Raw genomic sequence first — 21,415 nt, 5'->3', positions numbered from 1 at the left:
GGTAAGGTGATGCATCATAATCAAAATGCTGCAAACCAGTGAGTGATAATAAAAATGTAAAAACAGCACAGGCAACAGGAACATATTACATATAAGGGAACAAGAAGAAAGATGGGAGGGCACTTGATATAATGAGCCCTGGGTGTTACATGCAAATGATGAATCACTAAATTCAACCCCAGAAATTAATAATACACTGTATGTTAACTAAATCGAATTTAAATAAAAAATTAAAGAAGAAGAAAGATGACAGTAGATTTCTTTTTTTTTTTTTTAAAGATTTTATTTATTTATTTGAGAGAGAGAATGAGAGAGAGCACATGAGAGGGGGGAGGGTCAGAGGGAGAAGCAGACTCCCCGCCGAGCAGGGAGCCCGATGCGGGACTCGATCCAGGGACTCCAGGATCATGACCTGAGCCGAAGGCAGTCGCTTAACAGACTGAGCCACCCAGGCGCCCCGACAGTAGATTTCTTTATGAGAAACAATAAAGCTAGAAAACAGCAGAGATATTTCAAGTCCTTAAGGAAAAATCTGCACACTTACGTAGCACGTATATGCCGCAGACATCACTGTATTAAAAGAGAAAGGAAAAACGGGTTATGTTCACCAGTGAGCTGACACTGTACTTAAGGCCCATTTTAAAAGAAAAGTCTAGGAAAAAGTTCTGGATGTTCAGAGTCAGATTGGACAGAGAAATGAGGCAGTTGTTACTAAATCTATGAAGGATGTATAGAGGGCAGAGAACAATTAAAAGGACAAAGCACTGTAGTGAAAACTTGGGAAAATAGGCTAAAATCACTACAGAATTATTTCCATCAAGTTTTTTTCTTTACTTATTTTTATTATAAAGCACTTTGAACATAATAGAAAATATATGGTATGATGCCCACTACTCAATCTTGTAAAATTTTAATGTTTTACCATATTTCCTTTGTATTTTTTATTTTAAAAATATAGAATATGACAGACTCACCGTCCACAGTGTCCATCACTCTGTGTAAAATCATCTTGCAGTCCTTCCTAGGAGTCCTCATGTTCTGAATTTGGTCCTTTTAGTTACCAAGCATTTTTATTCTTCTAAAATATGTATGTAAATATAATATTTTTATTTTACGTGTTTAGGCTATACGTAAATGGTATCAAATAAAAGCACTCTTTGGTAACTTTTTTTCTCAATTAAAAAATTTTGAAATTTGTCTTCATTAATTCATGAGCTATAGCCCCCATGTATTCCACTGTGTGACTCTTCTGGAATTTATTCATTTTCTTGCTGTGGACATTGCAGTTACTTACAATTTATCACTCACACAGACAGTGTTGCCACTGCATCCTTGTATGTATCTGCATATGCTCAGGAGCAGCAACTGTTTCTCCATGCTGGGTTTCTCTGTGGGGACTGGCCAGGTTATAGGAAATGCAACTTAGATACGAAAGTAATCTTTTTAGAGGGTATGCTGACTCTTCCGTCCTTCACCGGTTCCTGTTCCTCCACATTCTCACCAATATTTGGCCTATCTGGTGGATTTAAAATGGAACTCATTGTTTTAATTTATATTTTTCGGATTACTAGTAAAGTAGGACACCCTATGTGTTTGTTAGCCATGAAATTTTCTTTTTATGTGAGTTGTGTCTTCATATCTTCCCCCATTATTCTATTTGTTTGATTTTCATTTTTATTAACTATTTTGAGTTTTAGAAGTATATATTGAATACCAGTTGATCGGTATGTTTTCCCAGTTTATAACTTATATTTTCATTCTGTGTATGGTATTTTAAAATATAGAAGTTTCGAATTTTAGTGTAGTCCTAATTACTAATATGCTGTTTCTTCTTTTTTCTATCATTTTTAGAAATCTTCTCATGTCATAAATATCTTTCTTTTGTATATTCATCTAAAAATTTAAGAGTTTGCTTTTCAGATTATGTCTTTAATCCACTTGGAATTTTTGGAATTTATTTTACATATGATATTAGATAAGGATAGAATTTAATGTATTTTTTTCCTTTCTTTTTCTTTTCTTTTTCATGTAAGTAACCAAATGTTTTCCCCAACTTTTTTTCTTCAAACAATCTTTTAAAATTTAGACTAGATAAGGACCTTGTCTTTTTACCAACTTATTACTGAAATGATAATATAGCCTGTGTTTGCTGTTTCAAGGCTGTGATATATTTTCCTAGTGGTTTGGTTTTTAAAAAATAAATAAGGCTTAATTTTTCCTCCAAAAAAACTTGGAAGGGAGTTAGATTTGCCGGCAACTTGCAAAGACAGTGCAGAGAATTTCTATGTGCTTCATACCCAGATCCCGGTTGTTAACATCTTTGTGTGGCTTCAAAGTATAGTCAGAGCAGGTTGTCCTGTACAGTCCAGAGGTATAGAAAGGGCCCTTGTCTTTCCATAGCAAAAACATTACAGAAATTCACTTTACAGTTCTTGTCTTTTTATTTTTTTAATTTTTATTTTATTTTATTATTTTTTAAAGATTTTATTTATTCATTTGAGACAGAGATACAGAGAGAGAGAGATCATGAGCAGGGAGAGGGAGAGGCAGAGGGAGAGGGAGAAGCAGGCTCTCCGCTGAGCCAGGAGCCCGATGCGGGGCTCGATCCCAGAACCCTGGGATCATGACCTGAGCCGAAGGCAGACGCTTAACCAACTGAGCCACCCAGGTGCCCCTGGTTCTTGTCTTTTTAAAAGACAGGAGACATATTTTAAGGTGGTTCAAATCAGAATAGGGTGGTTGTGTCATAAATCTGGACACATACAAATACATGTTTTCAAGTATAATATTAAATATCTCTTGCACTGTGTGTGAAGCGGATTTGCAGTAATGTTCTTCAGACTGCATTCCACAGAGCCATCCAGATTGTACTGTACTAACTCGGCGGGAAGTGGGGGGGAAATGAGGAAGTTATGGGAATTTGGACATCTGGGGATCATGGAAAGCTTTAGACCTTAACAAAGTTTAGCGATTGCCGGATGTATTCTCTGCTTGCTGCTTTCAGGACAGGTATGGATCTGTTGATGCAGAGTCAGGCTCAAGAAACACTGGTGCTTGATATTTGTAAACGTTCCCTTAAGTGAAAGCCTATAGGGTTTGTTTGTTTGGGTATGTATTTTCTAAGTTGAAAGTTTCAAAGAGTTGTGGTGTAGCAAGGAATAGGCTTCTTGGTTCTAGCAGAAGTCTATCCTCTGTAAGCACCTGTGCCTCCTGCTAGGCAGCTCTGGGGCCAGTGGAATCTAAACTGTGATATTTGGCATTTCTTTCTTTTCTGTGTGGTCTCTTTGTTCTAATAATAATCTATATTTTGGCTAAATAAGTTTGAAACCTTATATAATCATAGAGCATGTATGGGGTTTTTTTTGGGGGGGGGTGTAGATTTTCTTTCTCCCATCGCATACTGTACCTGAAATGATTTCTTCATGAACTACATTTGAGATATTTACAAATGTCAGCAATAAAGAGTAAGAATCCCAGACACACTATTCCTGTATGTTTTAATTAACTTTTTTTTTTTTGTACTGGCCTTGATTCTGCTTTATCTGAGAAGGGATAACCTAATACTAGGTTATCTTTAATTAGTGAAAAAGGAACTTAACAGTAAACCAATAACAACAGTAATAATGACGAGAATAATAGTATTAAAAAAGTAACAGGAGTTAACCTAAAGTGTGTAATCCCATTTAGGACTGCAGAGAGCCGTATACTGTAATTCAGGAAAATACAATCTTGTAAAGATGAGCTATGGTTTCCTTAATGCCTTCGAATGCCCCTCTCAGATTAGCCTTTTTTCATCCTTGTACATGCATATGAGCAGATTCTATCTTCATTTTCTTATTGTTGGAGACTTCCAGATCAATTTGCAGAGAGGTAGAAAATGCTTATTCCAGGTTATAATGGGAGGTGTGTTAGAATTCTGTAGATGGGAGGGATCTGTTGCCTAGAATCTGACATCTCCCGGCGGCTAGAATCCAGGAATATGGAGAAGCTTCCTGATCTTGGCAGTGATTCTCAGTTGCATTCATTTGGAAATTAACAAAAGACCCAGGACATAGTACTACAGTAGAAGGCTTTCAGGAAACAACTAGGACGTGTGGAATCATTTGGTAAAGATGGAAAATTTGGGGGAAGAATTTTAGTCAGCTTGGTAAATGGTGGTTTGTTTCAGCCTGTTGTCTTCAGTCAAAAGGATATTTGAATTATTCTGCAGCATTTACAGCTGTACAGTTTGTTGATATAAGAAGTCAATTGAGTATCATCAAGAGCCCTGTGTAGACCGTTCTAAATACTAGAATGGGAAGTAAAGGTTTCTCCTAAAACCTGCCCCTAATTTTGTTGTACTAGGCCAAGCATTTCTTTTGCTCACCCTTAGGCTTTTCTACTGCACTTCACTAATAAAATATACATACTAGTATTTGGAGACTCAAGAAGGCGCATATAATACATTTGAACTTTAGATCAAGAGCCATGAAAAGAACATCAAGGAAAATAGTGAACGTAACTTACAAAGTAGTTGATACTTTAGACAAGTCCGTGAAATTCATGAAAATGCTATTTCAGTTCAGAAAAAAGAGTTTAGAATACAGGAGGGTCAAAGGTATAAAGCTGATCCATTATAAGGTTGACCAAATCATTGTCATTCTGCTTTATGAAGCCACCTAATACCCTTATTGTAGTTGTGTTGAAATATGAATCTGCCTTCTGTAACATTTCCTCACCCCCTAAGACATAGAAGTAAACATAATCCAGATGTGAATGGATAGCATGAAGTTGTTTACTTTTGTCTCATTGAGAAATTGGTGGATGTGTTTCGGATTTCTCTTTCTCTAATCAAGTATGCCTTCAGTATTTATTTAAAGATAACTATTTTATTTCTTGAAATGTAACATTAATTAGAAGTTTTAGTCTCCTTACTCTAATTTTATTTCAAACTGTAAGTAAAATAAAATAAATTTCCTTTATTCATAGTGCCATTGAACCCCAAATATGGGCAGTCTGTGCTAGACATGGGCCATAATGCTTGAGGGATTCATAGTTTGATGGGAAAAGTGAAGCATAATGAAATATTCATGGTAAAGGGATAGATGGCCTCATATATTTGTCTTTCTCGTGGAATATTACTCTTTAGGATGGTTATACGTGTGCTATAACAGATGTCCAAATAAATTTAGCCAATTTTGAGTTTTGTGGGGTTTTTTTGTTGTTGTTGTCATCATTGTTGTTTTGTAATCTCAGGTCTTATCAGCAGCTTTAATCTGATAATACTCACTGTGAATATAGTAATTGATTTTTTTTTCCCGGGTGTATGAAGCCAGGAAATCCTTTTTTAGGTAAAAGCTGTGAACATTTCCTGGAACTGTGCTAAGGCCCCCGGGATGTAATATAGAGAAGACTGCAGAACTTGAGTGGAAGAAACTCCTACCCCTAACTTCAACTATGTCAGTCAGGAGAGTTCACAAATGAAGTCATGTCTACATTGAATCTTAAGAGTTTGCGTTGTTTGTAAGATGGATAAAGAGGATCATGAAAGGGAATTCTGGTCATTTTAAATAGTTTGAGATCTTGAGATTATTGGAGATACTGATAAAGAGTATGTCAGGGAGAGGTTGAGAAGTGAGAATATTAAAAACTTGTAAGATCTGTTATATCGTTGGAACTCTCTCTGGTGGCTTATAAGAAGACATTGGAGGCTTTAAAAATGGAAACAAAAAATTTTGGGGGGGATCTTTAAGCAGAGCAGGGTTCTAATGAAATCCATGTTTTCAAAGAGTACTCTACTGACAATGTAGGATGATTGATGGTACCTGAGTAGTATTGAGAATTGATATGCAATAGTCCATGTAATTTATCAATGAGAAGGGCATTTGTCTTTGGAAGAGAGGAAAGAAACTCAAGCTATTTAAGAGGATGGAAGACACTAGACCTGGTCCTCTGATTTCTACTGTAAAAGAGACTTGAATGGATGGTGGTGCCCTTAGAAGAGCCTCCTTTCCCCCCATCCCAAAAGCATGGCATTCTGTACTATATGCTTTCTAACTTTAATTTCGGAAGTCTCACTGAAGTCTGTAAGTACTCAGAAAAAACACTTTAATTAGGGAACCTTAAAAGATAAAAGAGGACGAACTACACCCATGATTTTCTTTTTTCGAGGTTTAGAGGAGGAACTACACCCAACTTTTTTTTTTTTTTTTTTTGGAGGTTTAGTTTGAGGAGCCTAATGAATAGTGTTCCTCCTCTGTGATAAATTCTGAACTACCTGAGAGATAACCTGATAAAAGTTATAGCTGTGGACATGAGAGTATCCCTTGTTAATGACTGGATATGAGGGTGCAGTTTAGGTTTGTAGACCCAGTGGCCTTCCTGAATTCTGAACTCCAGAATTAGACTTACCCACTCAGTCCTGCTGGCACCAGAAAACAATGGGTCTCTCCACCCGAGAGAATTTTTAAGGGACAGCATTGAGGCGCAGACCAGAATGTGTGCTCTCTGCAGACAGCCTGCTCCCAAAGAGAAGAGCAGAGTTACACACGCCTAGTTTCTTACCCTAAAGTACCAGCGGGAGAAATGAATTATTCTTATTTGGGATGCTGTTGGTGAGTGAAGGGGCCTGGAGGCATACACTAATTGAAGTCCCTTCCCATGAAATAAAGCCAGGGGAAAGGTGGTTCTGTTTCTCCCAGATGGTCAAGGGCACTGTGAAGACTGGAAACCATTAATGGAACCATATTATGCTCTGTTGAAATAGCAGATTGATTGTAGGTATAGTTTTGGATTTCAGAGCTGGAAGTGATCTTGGACCATTTTCTTCATGCACTCCGCTCATTTTTATAGATGAGGCAAATGTGGGCCCAAAAAGGTCAACTTAAGATAACGCAAGCGGAAGAGCAGATCTTCGGAGTCACCATGTTGACACTATTTATAAATAGTAATCATAATGCATTGCTTTTTTAATAGAAAATTAAGTGAATTTCCTCATTACCCCCTTTTTTGTGCAGTAAAGCAAAATATTGGAAATATTAAAGATGATAAAACAAATTCATAATCCAGCTACTTAATTTTTTAAATTTTTTTAAAGATTTTATTTATTAGAGAGAGAGCAAGCACAAGCAAGGGCAGAGGCAGAGGGAGAAGCAGAATCCCCACTGAGTAGAGAGCCTGATGTGGGGCTTGATTGCTTAACCTACTGAGCCACCCAGGTGCCCCAATAATCCAGCTACTTTAAAACAACTGCTATCATTTTTATATATTTTCTCTTCAAATGCTTTTCAATGTGTGTGACTTAAAAGTGAAGAATACCCGCAACATTCAAATTGGAATTGTTCTCTGAGTCCTTTCACGTGAGGACTTATTTTGCCACTTGTGTTTTATATAGGGAACCATTCTGAAGGAATGCGAGGTACTACCAAGAATACTCTGTAACACATCTGGAAATTATTGTTCCAGCATCAGCCTTGGTTAACTGTGATCTTGGATATGCTTGTCTGAAACTAAAATGAGAGATGAGCCCAGATATGGCAAACATGTGTTTTGTCCTTCTAACCGGATCAGTTAGCAGTGAGCACACTGAAGACGTGTGGAGGGTAAGGGACTCAGCTAGCATGACTCACCTGGTTAGTACACCCCAGGAAGGAGGGGGAGTGGCATCTGTGGCCTTTGTTTGCATGGGGATTTGGGCAGTTGCCAAGATCCTATCTGGCTCTAAAAATCCGTGATTGCGTACTTTAGAAGCTAATTTTTCTTCTGAATGAAACTAATTTCTAATTTTACTGAGTTTTAAGTGAAGTTGTATTTTTCAGACAGATGAGTATGCGATACCTATCTGTCTATAGATGTAGCTCAGGGGACCAGTACTTCTCTTTTCATGTGATGACAAAATCATTCCACAGAAACTTACACACACACAAAGGCATTATGAATCAAGCCCAGAAAACTTCAACTGAAGCATACTATTAGTTTTTTTGCTCAGCATGAGTGTGATTTTCCACTGAATAAACCCTCAGCCAGATGTCTGAAAGAAGAGAATGTACATTTGATTTTCTTGTAGCATATTTTCAGAATTAAAACCAGAGTATTCTAGTAATTAAGTTCTTTCGAATAGGAATTCAGATCTAGATCTTTGTTATTTTGTTTGTGGATCAAGGCTTTGGAAGTGTTTTAGTATTTACGGTCAAAACTCACAAATATTTTTTTTTGGTCAATGATCCGGTAACTATAAAACCATGGTTTCTACACTGCTTGACACATATATGCTTATTACATTAAAAAAAAAAAAACCCGAACAGGATTGTATTTTGCATTTCAGATTTACAATAGGTCTTTTTGTTGCTTAGTGTCATCATTGCAAACATCAGTTATCACTATATAAATTAACACTGAAAGTGGTATTAAAATATACTTAAAATTAATATAAAGCCAGACAAACTTGTTTTTACAACAGTGTATGGAAAGACATGCCCATTGATCATTCAAGATTTGGTAATGAGTGTTTTTAAAATAACGTTTATTATTTTTCATTTATTTATCAAAGCTCTATGTTTTTAAAAATCCAGAAAAATATAAAGAAAATAAAATAATTTATAATCCTAGTTCTCAGAAATTATTATGTCTGTATACATAATGTGGATCATTCATATTCTATGTGTGGGTACACACACGTGCTTTTATAATCTCACGTACCATACATTTGAACATCTTTTGTGTAGTTAAATAACTTTATAGAGCATGATTGTCATGATACATCTGTGAGAATCAGTGTGTTCCAGCTTATGGATATACCATTATTTATTCATCCTTCTTTTGGACATTTAGATTGCTTTGAATTTTTTTCCTTTTTAAAATAATAGTGTGATTGGTGTTTTACACCAATGATTTTATTAGATTAAATCCTTAGAATTCATTAGGTCAGTTGATTCTAAAGGTTTCAAGATCTTGAACATACTGCTCTTCAGAAAGCTATGCCAGTTTCCTTTCTCCACAGTGTATTAAATTGACAGTTGATCTACCCATTGCCTGGTTTTAATTCCTCATTGATGAAAAGTGACATCATTTGCATTTTTAAAAGATTTTATTTATTTATTTATTTATTTGACAGAGAGAATGTCATTTGCATTTTTTTTAAGATTTTTTTTTAAAGATTCTATTTATTTATTAGAGAGAGAGAATGAGAGAGAGAGAGAGAGAGAGAGAGCATGAGAGGGGCGAGGGTCAGAGGGAGAAGCAGACTCTCCGCCGAGCAGGGAGCCCGATGTGGGACTCGATCCCGGGACTCCAGGATCATAACCTGAACTGAAGGCAGATGCTTAACCAACTGAGCCACCCAGGTGCCCATCATTTGCATTTTTAAAAAAGATTTTATGTATATTTGACAGAGAGAGAGAGCGCGCACACAAGCAGGAGCGGCGGGCAGAGGGAGAGGGAGTAGCAGGCTCTCAGCTGATCAGGGAGCCCAATGTGGGGCTCCAGCAGGGGCTCTGGGATCATGACCCCAGCTGAAGGCAGAGGCTTAACTAACTGAGCCACCCAGGCACCCCTATCATTTGCATTTCTTTAGTTGCTATTAAGTTTGAATCCTCCTCCCCACCCCCATTTATTGGCTCTTTGCAGTTGTGGTGTTGGGGGTGGTGGCGTTTATTCTATATAGGGATGCTTCTTTTATGCTTTGGTGTTTTTTATTTTTATTTTATTTATTGATTTATTGCTTTATTTTAGAGAGAGAGTGCAAATGGGGGAAAGGGCAGAGGGAAAGAGAGTGAGAGAATCAGACTCCCCACTGAGCACCTGGCTGGATCGCAGGACGCTGAGATCCTGACCTGAGCCAAAATCAAGAGTCTGATGCTCAACCCACTGAGCCACCCAGTTGCCCCTTTGCTTTGGTGTTCTTAATAATGCTTCCCCTACTTAAAGCACTACAGCAGGGGGGAAAGAGCATGGAGTTCTAATTCATCCAGACCTGGGCTTGGATTTCAGTTGTCACTTATATATTTTCTATGTGTCTTTGGGTAGACTGTCATTTATGAGCCTGAAGTTCACGGAGCTGCAAAATAGAAACATTATTGGATTTAAATGAGACACTTACCTCAGAAGAGTCACTTAATGGTAGCTACAGTTATCCTCTTTTTTCTTATCTCCTTATTATCACCTACCTGTCATTTTCTGTTAGGTATTTTTGAACACAATTGAAGGAAAGGTCCACAAAAGCCTGCTGTTTGTCTATAAACAGAGTGGGTAGGTTCTTCTCATGGTTCACCTAATGGTCACTATTGAAATCTTCTTTTTAATTCTTATGATAGCAAACTTATTGATGGACATTTCTGTTATATATATGGTGAGAGGGCCAAAAAGGGAACAGTGTTTTTTTGTTTCTTCCAAAGTGAAAGGGTGAGGTACAAGTCTCTAATTCAGCCCATTGTCTAATACAACTGAGAAGCTGTATCCAACTTCTAAGTGCTTTGGCTACATCAGGTTGATTGGCAAGAGGCAAACAGCAGTTGGAGCATATCAAATTTAGGACACGTGACATACACATTTCCCTTCCCAGTGGCAGCGCGGCAGGTGGAGATGACATGGGACAGGTTTCGGCGGCCTTGAGTTCCTACACACTAGATGGTTTGTGTTTTCTTGGCTTGGGAGACGACAGGCACCAGCAGATGAAGTTTCTCACAGATAGACTGCCGTGACCAGAGGCAGGACTGTGACAGTGACTGCTGGATTTTATTCAGCAAATTTGCCACTGTTCTGGGACATTAGGGCCTTAACTGACCCCTTATCATTTAGGGACAGATGCTGGACTCAAGGCTACAAAGGGAGCAAACAACTTTTCTATATTTACATATGTAAATCCACATGCTTTAACCACCTGCCAGCCCCTCATTTCAACCAGAGAACTCAATATTAGCTATTATTATTTCTCTCAAATGATACATTTTCATAGCCAATAAAGCTAATTGCCCTTGACTACGCTATTCCTACCAGAAGAGTTTTTATATTAGCATTTTGAAATACATTTAAAAAGTATCAGTTCTACCAAATGACGTCTTTAGTCAGTCCCACTAAACTGATTGAAAGCAGAGTATTATAAAGCTTCTTGCCAGGAGCTAACTGGCCTTTAGAAAAGGAGGACAGTGGTCTTTTCCTCTATTATCTACAATATGATATACAATAAATACTCATTCTTCTATAATACTTGCTCCCTCACATAAGTAATCATGAAGATCATGTCATTACATCATCTCTTCTAGACTGTAGCCCTTGAAACGATCATGCTAACTGGGTATCATAGCAGGTTTATTTAGCTAATGGATGAGCAGTAAAGGGCATCCCAAACTGCGCATATGTGAAGACTTATTTATTTTGCAGTTGTAAGTTTTATTTTAAAGCTTTTTATGACTGGGACTCCCTCTGCCTTTTGAAGGTCACTTTGCTTTTGCTCTGAAGAAGTTCTGATTTAAGATACCATCCATATATAGATCACTGACATTGTAAAAGACATTGTACTGTTAACAGTAGATGATATTGATTCTGATAAAGGTTTCACAGCGTACCCATACCTCAAAACATCGTGTTGTTAGATAGATATACATCATGTTAAATAGATACCATTTTTATTTTGTTAATTATATCTCCGTCAAGCTGGAAAGAAAAAAAAAAAAAAAACCAGTGGGTTATAGAAAGATGAATAAGATTATCATACACCCCTAAGGAGTTGATCTGAATAGAAAATGTGGGTCACAGATAAATACAATAAATAACAGAATGTGATAAATTCTGGAGGAGAGACCCAAAAAAAGATGAAAGAAAGCTTTACAAACATATAACAAAATAGTAACTTAACAATTTTTGCATGATAGGATGAGTGAAAGCAAGTTGTTCAGGTAAAGCCTGAGCCATGTAGGCTGGAGTCTGGTCCTGGAGAAATTTGATGTCTTCTAAAATATTTGAACTTTGGGGCACCTGGGTGGCTCACTTGGTTAAGTGTCTGTCTTAGGCTTGGGTCATGATCTCAGGGTCCTGGGATCGAGCGCTGCATCGGGCTCCCTGCCCAGTGGAGGCACTCTCCCACTCTCCCTGCTTGTGTTCCCTCTCTCGCTGTCTCTCTCTCTGTCAAATGAATAAATAAAATCTTTTTAAAAAAATTTAAAAAAATATTTGAACTTTATTCTTGAGGGAATCCAGAAACTTGGGAGGCAGAAGAAATGTAAAATCACTCATAAATTCACTGTCTCTTTCTGTTTCCTACCCCAATCTTATCTCCCAGTTCTGTTCCCCAGCCACAGTGACGTGATTAGAATCACACTTGAAGAATGGTATTTAGATGTGGTGTATCGTAAGTTATAGGAGAGCAGAATGAAATAAATACAGCGTAATTACATTATTAGGGATCTGAGCAGTCAGGGAATAGGAAGCAATGAGAACAAGGATCCTTTAAAAGATCGAATCAGCAGGAGATTTTGATTAATTTCAAGTGGGTATAGGGGCAGGGGAGAGGAAGAGGAAGATATGTTGATGACCGACTGCCTTTTCAAGTCCACCTGACCAAAAGGGTCCAGTTGTCATCAAATGGGAGAGAGCTTGCAGGGGTTGAGAATGGGGGACACTACAGTTTTGCTTTGGGACACTTTGCATGTGAGGTGCTATGAGGGCTATCAAACTGGTCAACATCGAAATGGGGGCTGTAGCCTAGTCAAGTTGACACATAAGAGACGGTCACAGTTGGTGTGAGGAGTCTGGTCATCAACCTATTTTCTCTAAGGAGTAAAAATCAATTTAGGTACACCACCACCAGGATGCTTTAGATCACTTCCTTTCCTTTGCTGCACTAAAGTGAACCTTTTTGAGATTCCTCACCTACTTGTTTGGCTGACAGTTCAGCCTCATTGATGTTTTTGAAATTTATTTCATCACCTAGGTAAATGCACAGTTTCTGGGAGTTTTATGGAGAGACCCTTGGTTTTAGGAGCCAGACTTTCAGTTTAAATTGGAGACAATTAATCCATACTGTTACTTCTAATGATCTCCTGGAACAGATGGTAAAGTTCCTTAAAAGGCTCTTTTACTCTGTCTTTAGGCAAAATCTTGGACCTGGGGTGGGTGCTCTTCCCAAGGTTCCCAAGACCATAGAGCTTAGTGTTTAGTTCTCATGATACCCCTTAGCCCTTCCTTCAGAGGTGCAGTCACCCTTGGGGGCTTCACATGGGGGGTGTAAACTTCTATACCTGGGGAACTTCTATCCCCTAGGAAAGTCTCCCTTCCCTTCCCAGCCTCCAGAGAAGCCCTCAAACCCCTTTTGGTGTAGCCATCCTCCTCCTTTGTCCCATTTAACCTCACCACCCACGCATACTATAGTACTCCCCTCCCACTGGCTTTCCTATTTAGACAGTCCAGAATAATCTCCTTCCATGGGCCTTTGGAAACACAGCGCTGGCACTGGTAGGGGAAGAGGAAGTGAAGACCAACTGCTCAGACAAATGCTAGAACAGATCTGGACTTACTAACTCATCCTGTTGCATCTGTAGGAGAGTATTAACTTCTGTGGATGAGAAGTCGGCTATTTATCTTAGGAGATTACCCCATCTCCCCCAAAAAAGGTACCAGTTGGTGCTAATTAGTTCAGTTTTTTCTGTGATGAAGACACCTGTCCAGTGGGAATTGGACCAAGGCCACCAATTTATGTCATGCTGGCCACCAGTTGTCAGTTTGTAAAGCATATGTCTCCAATTTAAATTAAATTCTGGCTGAGCTGAAAGAGAACATTGCTAATTTCTCATGGATATGTTTAATTGTTTATAATAATTTGGAAAATACTGTGAAAAACATGAACATCAGTGGAATCACCCAGTTTCCTGTTAAGCTGTCTACTGGAAAAACACACTAATTTGGGCTTTATTGTCTTAGAATCTGTCCAAATTTAGGATGAGCTCAGTTTATATTTATTTATGACAGAATTTCTTTCTGTCATTTTACTTTAATGGCATAAACTGTTTTTGCAAGGAGACATTAAAGCTTTTGAAACCTTTCAAGTACTTAACACATCTTTTCAGATAAATGATACTAATTATAATTCAGTTCTGTTTTCTCAAAATGGAGAGATATGGGACCTCCTAATCTTTTTATTTCACTGAGAATTTGTGTATATGTAGCCTTAATAAAACCCTACTTATTTTGAAATATTTTATTAAAAGTCTTCATATATATAGCTTATCTTTCCACAGAGTCAACCATAGCTATTCTAAATTTAAAGAGCTAACTCCTTCGAATTTGGTTGTTGGTTATCTGTGAGTAAGAAGTCGTTGGTGCCATTGATAATACAAAAATGTATATTTGATTTTATCACGGTTTTTGTACACATTCGATGAATATGTCTAGGGGCATGAAAATACACAACACTATATAAGAGATATTAAAAAAAAAACCATTATCAAGATATGATTATCAGATGTCAAAAGACTAGTTTTTGGAGCCAGAGAATTTTCTATTTTAAGGGCTTTGTGATGGTTAATTTTATATGTCAACTTGGCTGGGTCACAGTGCCCGGATATTTGGTCAAACATTATTTTAGATGTCTCTGTGAGGGTGTTTTTGAATGAGATTAACATGCAGTTGTTGTGTGTTGAGTAAAGCAAATTTCCCTCTATAATGTGAACGGCCTTCATTCGACCAGTCAAAGGCCTGCATAGTAGTAAGACTGACTTCCCCTGAAGAAAAGGTACTTTTGCCAGTAGGCTGCCTTCAACTTGAACTGCAGCATCGACTTTTCCCTGGGTCTCTGGCCTGCTGGCTTACCCTGAAGATTTTGGACTTGTGAGCCTCTATAATTAATCGGGTGAGCCAATTCCTTAAAATAAATCTAGTTTAATATAAATACAAATATTATATATTTGTTATATATTATATAAATATGATATATATTGTACACACGTGTATACAAGTGATACCCACACATCCTCTTGGTTTTGTTTGTCTGGAGAACCCTGACAAATCCAGGGTTCTTTGTATTGCCTTTTGGACTAGCCTGCTCTTTACTTCCCCTTATGTAGAGTATGCTAGTTTTTTCACTTCCTGTTCTTTAGTTATCCCTGAAAACACTAGGCTTACATTCAGTGAAGTACATCCTTTGCTCCTGTAGACTTTGTCTTCATTAATTATCCTTACGTATACCATGTATACTGTTCTCAGAGTTTTGGATTTCTCATGTAAAAATATAAAAAGTATGCGCTCTCTTTACTCTTTCCTGCCTTATTTACTGGATCAGTTGGTACAAGGGTTAAAGATAATTTGTGTTAAGTTTTATACTGTCTGTAATTTACTTGCAGTTACTTCGCCAAATGCATCACAGTACTTATGGGTAGAATTTTGTTTTAGGAGCCTTTAGTTAACATTCCAGGCATGTTGGTCATGAATCCTCATTCTAGGATTAGGAAGTATTTGAAAGACCCTAATTAGAAGTCAACACTTCAGAATTGGGTGCTTTAAATCTGCACAAGAAGGCTTATTAATGTTATTTATTAATGTTAAGGATGTTACAAATAATTGGTGAAATGAATGATGTTGCACATGTATGGATTGGCCTTAGAAATACATTAACGGACTTTGAATTAGGCAAGGCAAGCAAGGTAACAGCTTTTGGAGTAACACCTACCTTCAGCACTCATTTGGCTCTGTTCTGTGGTATGTAGGATTCTGTTGAGTGGTCCTAATAGAGGCTTAGACACATCTACTGTAGAATATTGTCGTAACTGCTTACGTACCTTCATGCGGGTTCCTTGTCAGAGAAACCGAAGAACAGAAATCTAGGACTTTACTGAGTTTACAAGATAGAACTGTGAGTCTGTTTTTTCACCTTTCTTCTCTTCCATGTATTTGTATGCAGCAGAAAACCCTCACCCGTTTAGAGTCTTTGGGAGACTTGGGATGTTTGCCCCCAAGTACCTGATAATTGTGAACTCCCAGGTTGGCTTACAGCAGTTTGCAGCAAAAACCTAACATACTCGCTGGCCCAGGCTAGGCACTCAAGAAACGCTCATTCTCACTGTCATGAGTCAGTGAACTGGCTCTTGGTTCTGGGGAAAGAAAAGGAAAGCCGGGTGGTCCATCGCTCGAAGGCCATCAGGATGCTGCACCTTTCTGTGGATGCTTTATCGCCATATTTGTCTTCCAGACTGTAACACATGGATTATCTTCTCCGTGCTTTGTTTTAGTTTTGATTTAGAGTCCCTTTCAGCAGAGGCACTAAAATCATGTGCAGATGGGTTCGAGTCTTTTTGAGGAAGCTTGTGATTAGTGGGGCCTGTTTGTGCAAGCATGTGAGCACTTGGCTAATCCCCGGGAGCATGCTGTGCCAAGATGGCAATCTGAAATGCAGTGTGCTAGAACCTGGAACATTTTCCGTCTTCGATGTGTCCAGAAGATGAAGTGGAACCGGACAGCAGGTGGAACCGAGACCTTGTGGAAACATTGTGGGAGATTCCTTCCAGTCAGTATTTACATAAAATTCTGAATTTATTTTGACCTGCATTGATTAACGAAAATGTGTCATAAGGAAGTAAAGGAAATACTTTTTTTCCCTTATTGTTCAAAAAGTGTTGCTGTTGTTTTGAAAAAGTGCTGTAGCTCAAACCACCAGGAATGCGAAAAAGAATAATCTTAGTTAAAATCTTAGAGTAAGTTAATTTTAACTTTGTTTGTTTTGTATAGCCTTGGGTTACTGGGTCAGAAATGTCATTGCTAACTGTATTTGTAAGCTTGTTCCCCCTAAAAGCCTGCCTTTGCTGCAAAGCAAGGGATAAGGTCTTGTTTTGTTTCCTTTGATGAAGGAACAGAATACCACTTGTTGGCTCCGAAAAAAGAAGTCTTAAATTTTAACAGTGCTCAGTGAAATAACACAGGAACAATGTCAAGGTGACTGAACTAGATAGATCGATAGATAGATTGATTGATTGATTGATTTTGATGGTGTTGAATATTAGGGTCCAGGATGCTGTTGTCCTTTAGAGGTTTTTGCATTCCAGTAATATTATAATTGGGTTCTGATTATTATTTGATTAGCTATCCATATTTTTGCAAAGCATTTATGGTAATATGAATAAAATTGGTAAAACTATTGTAACAATATTAAAAGGGTCAAGATCATATTGGTGAAAGGGGAAATATTTACCTCAGTCAACATCTCTTTTATCTCTGAGGTTTTTTTCCTGGTCAAGGCAAAACAAAGCAAGGCAAGTGATGAGCCATTGTAGAGTGATAGTGCATTGCTCTGGACGCAGGTAGGGATTTTGGCAGGCCAATCTATATTATAATATCAAGATAGTAACGTAGATTTTGGTTTCAGGGACATTAAGCATCATAGTGGATGAAATATTCAAAACTTATTTATAAACAGGAGTATGAGATGAGTGTACGTATCTGGGGAAGTAGTAGTGTTATCTCTTATATTACCCTGGGAAAGTTTTCTCTTCCCCACATTGAACCAAGCATGATTACATGGATTATCTCATTTCATTTTCTCAGAAACTTTATGAGATAGGTGTAATTATTATAATAGCCGTTTTGTGAATAAGGACACTGAGGCAAGAGCTACAGAGCTAGAGAATTTAGGAGGTCTTTAAATTAGATTAAAATTGGGCTCATACCAATTGGGAATATATATATATATATATATATATATATATATATATATATATATATATGTGGATGGATAGGTAGATAGATAGATAAAGATTTGGGTATGGATATGGATGTATAGACATATATGCAGTGTGCTTTTTTGTTTTAATAATATGTATATTTCAGAGCCCTTCATGTCAGCAGAGATAGAACTTTTTAATCATTGCATAAAATTACATATTCATATGTATCATAATTTAGTAAGACATCTTCTCTATCAGTGGACATTTAGGCAATTTCCAACTTTGGGCTATTACAAATAGTGCTGTGATGAACTCTCTTGCATGTACATCTTTGTGCACATTTGCAAATATCTCTATAAATACATGTATGTAGGATTATTAGGTCAAAGGCATTGACATTTAAAATCTTGATAGCTGTTCTCATGGGTGCCTGGGTGGCTCAGTTGGTGAAGCGACTGCCTTCAGCTCAGGTCATGATCCTGGAGTCCCGGGATCGAGTCCCACATCGGGCTCCCTGCTCAGCGGGGGGTCTGCTTCTCCCTCTGACCCTCCCCCTCTCATGCTCTCTCTGTGCCTCATTCTTTCTCTCTCAAATAAATAAATAAAATCTTTAAAAAAAAAATCTTGATAGCTGTTCTCAAAATATGCTTTTTCCTTGCTTTTCCAAGAGTATTCTTTTTCCTATATTCTCATGAACACTAGAGGTTATAGTCTTTTTTTTTTTTTTTCAACCATTCTATGGGTGAATACCTGGTATTTCCTTGTACTTGACATGTGCTTAATTTTTAATGAAGCTGAGCATCTTTACATCATTTATTGAACATTAATATTTCTTTGTTGAATTCTAATTAATTTCCTTTTTCCTACTTACACATACAGTTTTTTGAAGTGGTGAAGTTCTTTGTATATTATACATATTCATATTTCATCTTGATATTTAGCAATTTTTCCTCCTAATATTTGATTTTTCTTATAATTTAATTATGGTATATTTTGTTGTCTAGAAATTTTTAGCATTGAATTTTAATCACATAGCTTATTCTTTTAAGATTTCTAGGATCTATGGCTTTGTAGGAACATCCTATCTAGCTGATTAAACATTGTCCCATATTTTCTTTAGCACTTCTAAAATTTATAATTTTTTTTGTTCTTAACCCATTGAAATTTTACTTTTGTTATTGATATGAAATAGGATTTTTTTTTTTCAGGCAGATATCCCATTCTTTCCCTACTATTTATTGAATAGATCACCCTAACTAATTTGAGCAGAAAAGTAGAGGAACAGAACAGAACAGAATCCAAAAATAGATATACCTCAGGGCCCAAACTACATTGCCTTAAAAAATGAAGTTTTATTGTATGTTTGATATCTTATAGGGTCTGATTCCATCCTATTCTTTTCAAACAGTTCGTTATCCATGAAAAATTTGAGTGGGGTTTTGACTGCCCTGTATTCATAAATTAAATTGGGGCAAGCTAACATTTATAGTAATTTAGGAGTGTAGATGCCTTTACAATATTAAGAATTTTATCCAGGAACATAGTATGCCATTATACATATTTAGGGCTTTTTGTATTTTTCAGTTAAATTTTATAGAGAAGGATATCCTTGCACATTTATAATTAGTAATTCCTGGATATTTTGTGTTTCTGACCTTTTCTGTTATACTTTCTAAACTATTGTGGGTTTTTTAATAATTTTTTTGTTACTTTATGGAACTCTTACTGGTTCTAATAATGTTTATGTTAAATCTTTTGGATTCTCCAAGTAAATGATAGCTTAATCTGCATCTAATGAAGTCTGGCTTTTCTTTTTCAGTTATTTATAGGTTTTTCCTATGTACTCACATAATTTACCAGACTATGAGCAAGCTGAAGATGAAAAGTATCTTACATTATTTCTTTTCTACAGAATGAAATAGGGTTATAGTCCTCTGATTGCTAGATACCTCAAAAATTATTTAAAACACCATTTCCCAATATGGAGCCATACAGTTATTTGTTTTATTTAGTTTCAGGAGACCCCCAAATGAACTTTATAAACCAGCCCAATTGAGGAAGAACACTTGATAGCAGAGTGTTTTGGGATCCTGAAAAAAGTCAGGAAGGTGTTAATTTATTTGAAACAGTTCTCCCATACTTACGTTTTACACACACACATACACACATGCATGTATGCACACATGCATTTATTTATTTATTCACTTATTCTGTGGTAGCAAAATTGAGCTATGTTCCAGAATGGATATCAATTAAATCTTTGTTCTACAGTCACATATATATTCTTGGACCTTCAGCAGATGTAGACAAGTAGCAAACATCAGTGGAATAATTTCCAGTCATATCTGCCAATAGTTTGCAGGACACATAAGTTCCAGATCCAGCTAACTTTTTTTGTGTGTTGTTAAAGTGTGCTCCCCTAGGCATGTTGCTTTGTAGTCCACTCAGCTGTGTTTTCTAAAAGATATGGATATAGATGTGGATTTTTTTGTCTAAGATCTTATATTTGAAATATGCCTTCTATCTCTTCTACACTCAAATATATGAATTCTTGTTTATTCTCTAAGATTCAGCTCAAATATTTGGCCCTTCATGAAATGCTTCCCTTTTTCAGGCAAGTAAGAAAGATTACTTGGCATATTCTTCTGTTACAACAGGTATCACATTATACTGTGTTTGTTTACATTGATTTCTGTGTCCCTACCAAGCTGTGAGCTACTTGAGACCATACCTTCTCCAAGGTCCAGCACAATGTCTAACATAGAGAAAGGTACAAACCCTATAGTTTAGAAATATGCCTTTGGATGCAGTAATGTTTATTATGGTGGGGAAATGTGGTAGAGACCAAATGAGTGGCTTGAGGCCATGAAAACATATTGAAAGTCAGGAAGAAAAACAGTATTTATCCTGGTACAAATATTATAAATGACATGATTTTGATAAATTTATACCACACTACATCTGCTCCTTAATATATACAACATATATTCCTGGTTTATAGGTTACCATATATAGCATACGAGAGTTGCCAGTTTTCCAATAATAAGAATGTAAAACGCACCTGGACCAGCAGGACTAGCTTTATAGGCAATAGATTTGATTTCTTTCATCTCTGACCTTCTGTTCTGCTTTCTTTTTTTATTATAGCTTCTTATGTATATTAAAAAAAACTTCTCCTAGATTTTAAGATTTTGAGGACATTACAGAGTTTCTTCAGGCACCGTTTAGATACTTAATATTTATTAAATCTAATAAAAAATGTCAGTTTTTATTATACATGTTAATTGGACTTGATAAATTATGCATTTCTTTCTTTTAGATATTACTCCGTGAATTAAGTAAGGGGTGGTATACCTGTTTCCAGTTACTTTTCAAATAGAACAAATTCAGCAGAAATAAGGGCAATCAGGTTTCTTACGGCCACATCTGACGACCATACTTAGTAGTAATCCTTTGAATGATTTAGGTCAGAAAGAGCTCTTGAGCAATATTTTGATAGTCATTTCATGGAAAGGCTCAGTGAGAATGTAATATGGATCTACATGCAAGTTAAATAAGAGATGACAAATGAGAGCTTCGTGCAGCTCAGTCCAGTATATATGTGCTACCAAAGCAAGCAGCTCGGTACAGTATAGAAGTCAGTTTCAGTGATTCTGTGATTGAAATATAATTATAGTACCAACACACCACAACACTGGGGCTTGTGTAGGTCACAGCATGAAACGGATTCAGTGTGGGTGTTTGCTTAGGTAGTAGCTTCAAGGTCCTTCACCATAGTTTCATCAGGAACCAGC

General features: G+C 36.9%; 1 protein-coding gene across 14 annotated transcripts in view; it reads left to right on the top strand.

Annotated features, from left to right (window-relative positions):
* PPP1R9A (protein phosphatase 1 regulatory subunit 9A) overlaps positions 1-21,415 on the top strand; it is a 299,240-nt gene that overhangs the window by 134,840 nt on the left and 142,985 nt on the right. The gene's annotated exons all lie outside the window — the stretch shown is intronic.

This window comes from Leptonychotes weddellii, chromosome 12 (genome assembly GCF_054177405.1).
Source record: "Leptonychotes weddellii isolate Sample4059 chromosome 12, ASM5417740v2, whole genome shotgun sequence".
NCBI lineage: Eukaryota > Metazoa > Chordata > Mammalia > Carnivora > Phocidae > Leptonychotes > Leptonychotes weddellii.
Note: the sequence above shows the minus strand (reverse complement) of the source record. Positions and strands in the feature narration are given on the sequence as shown.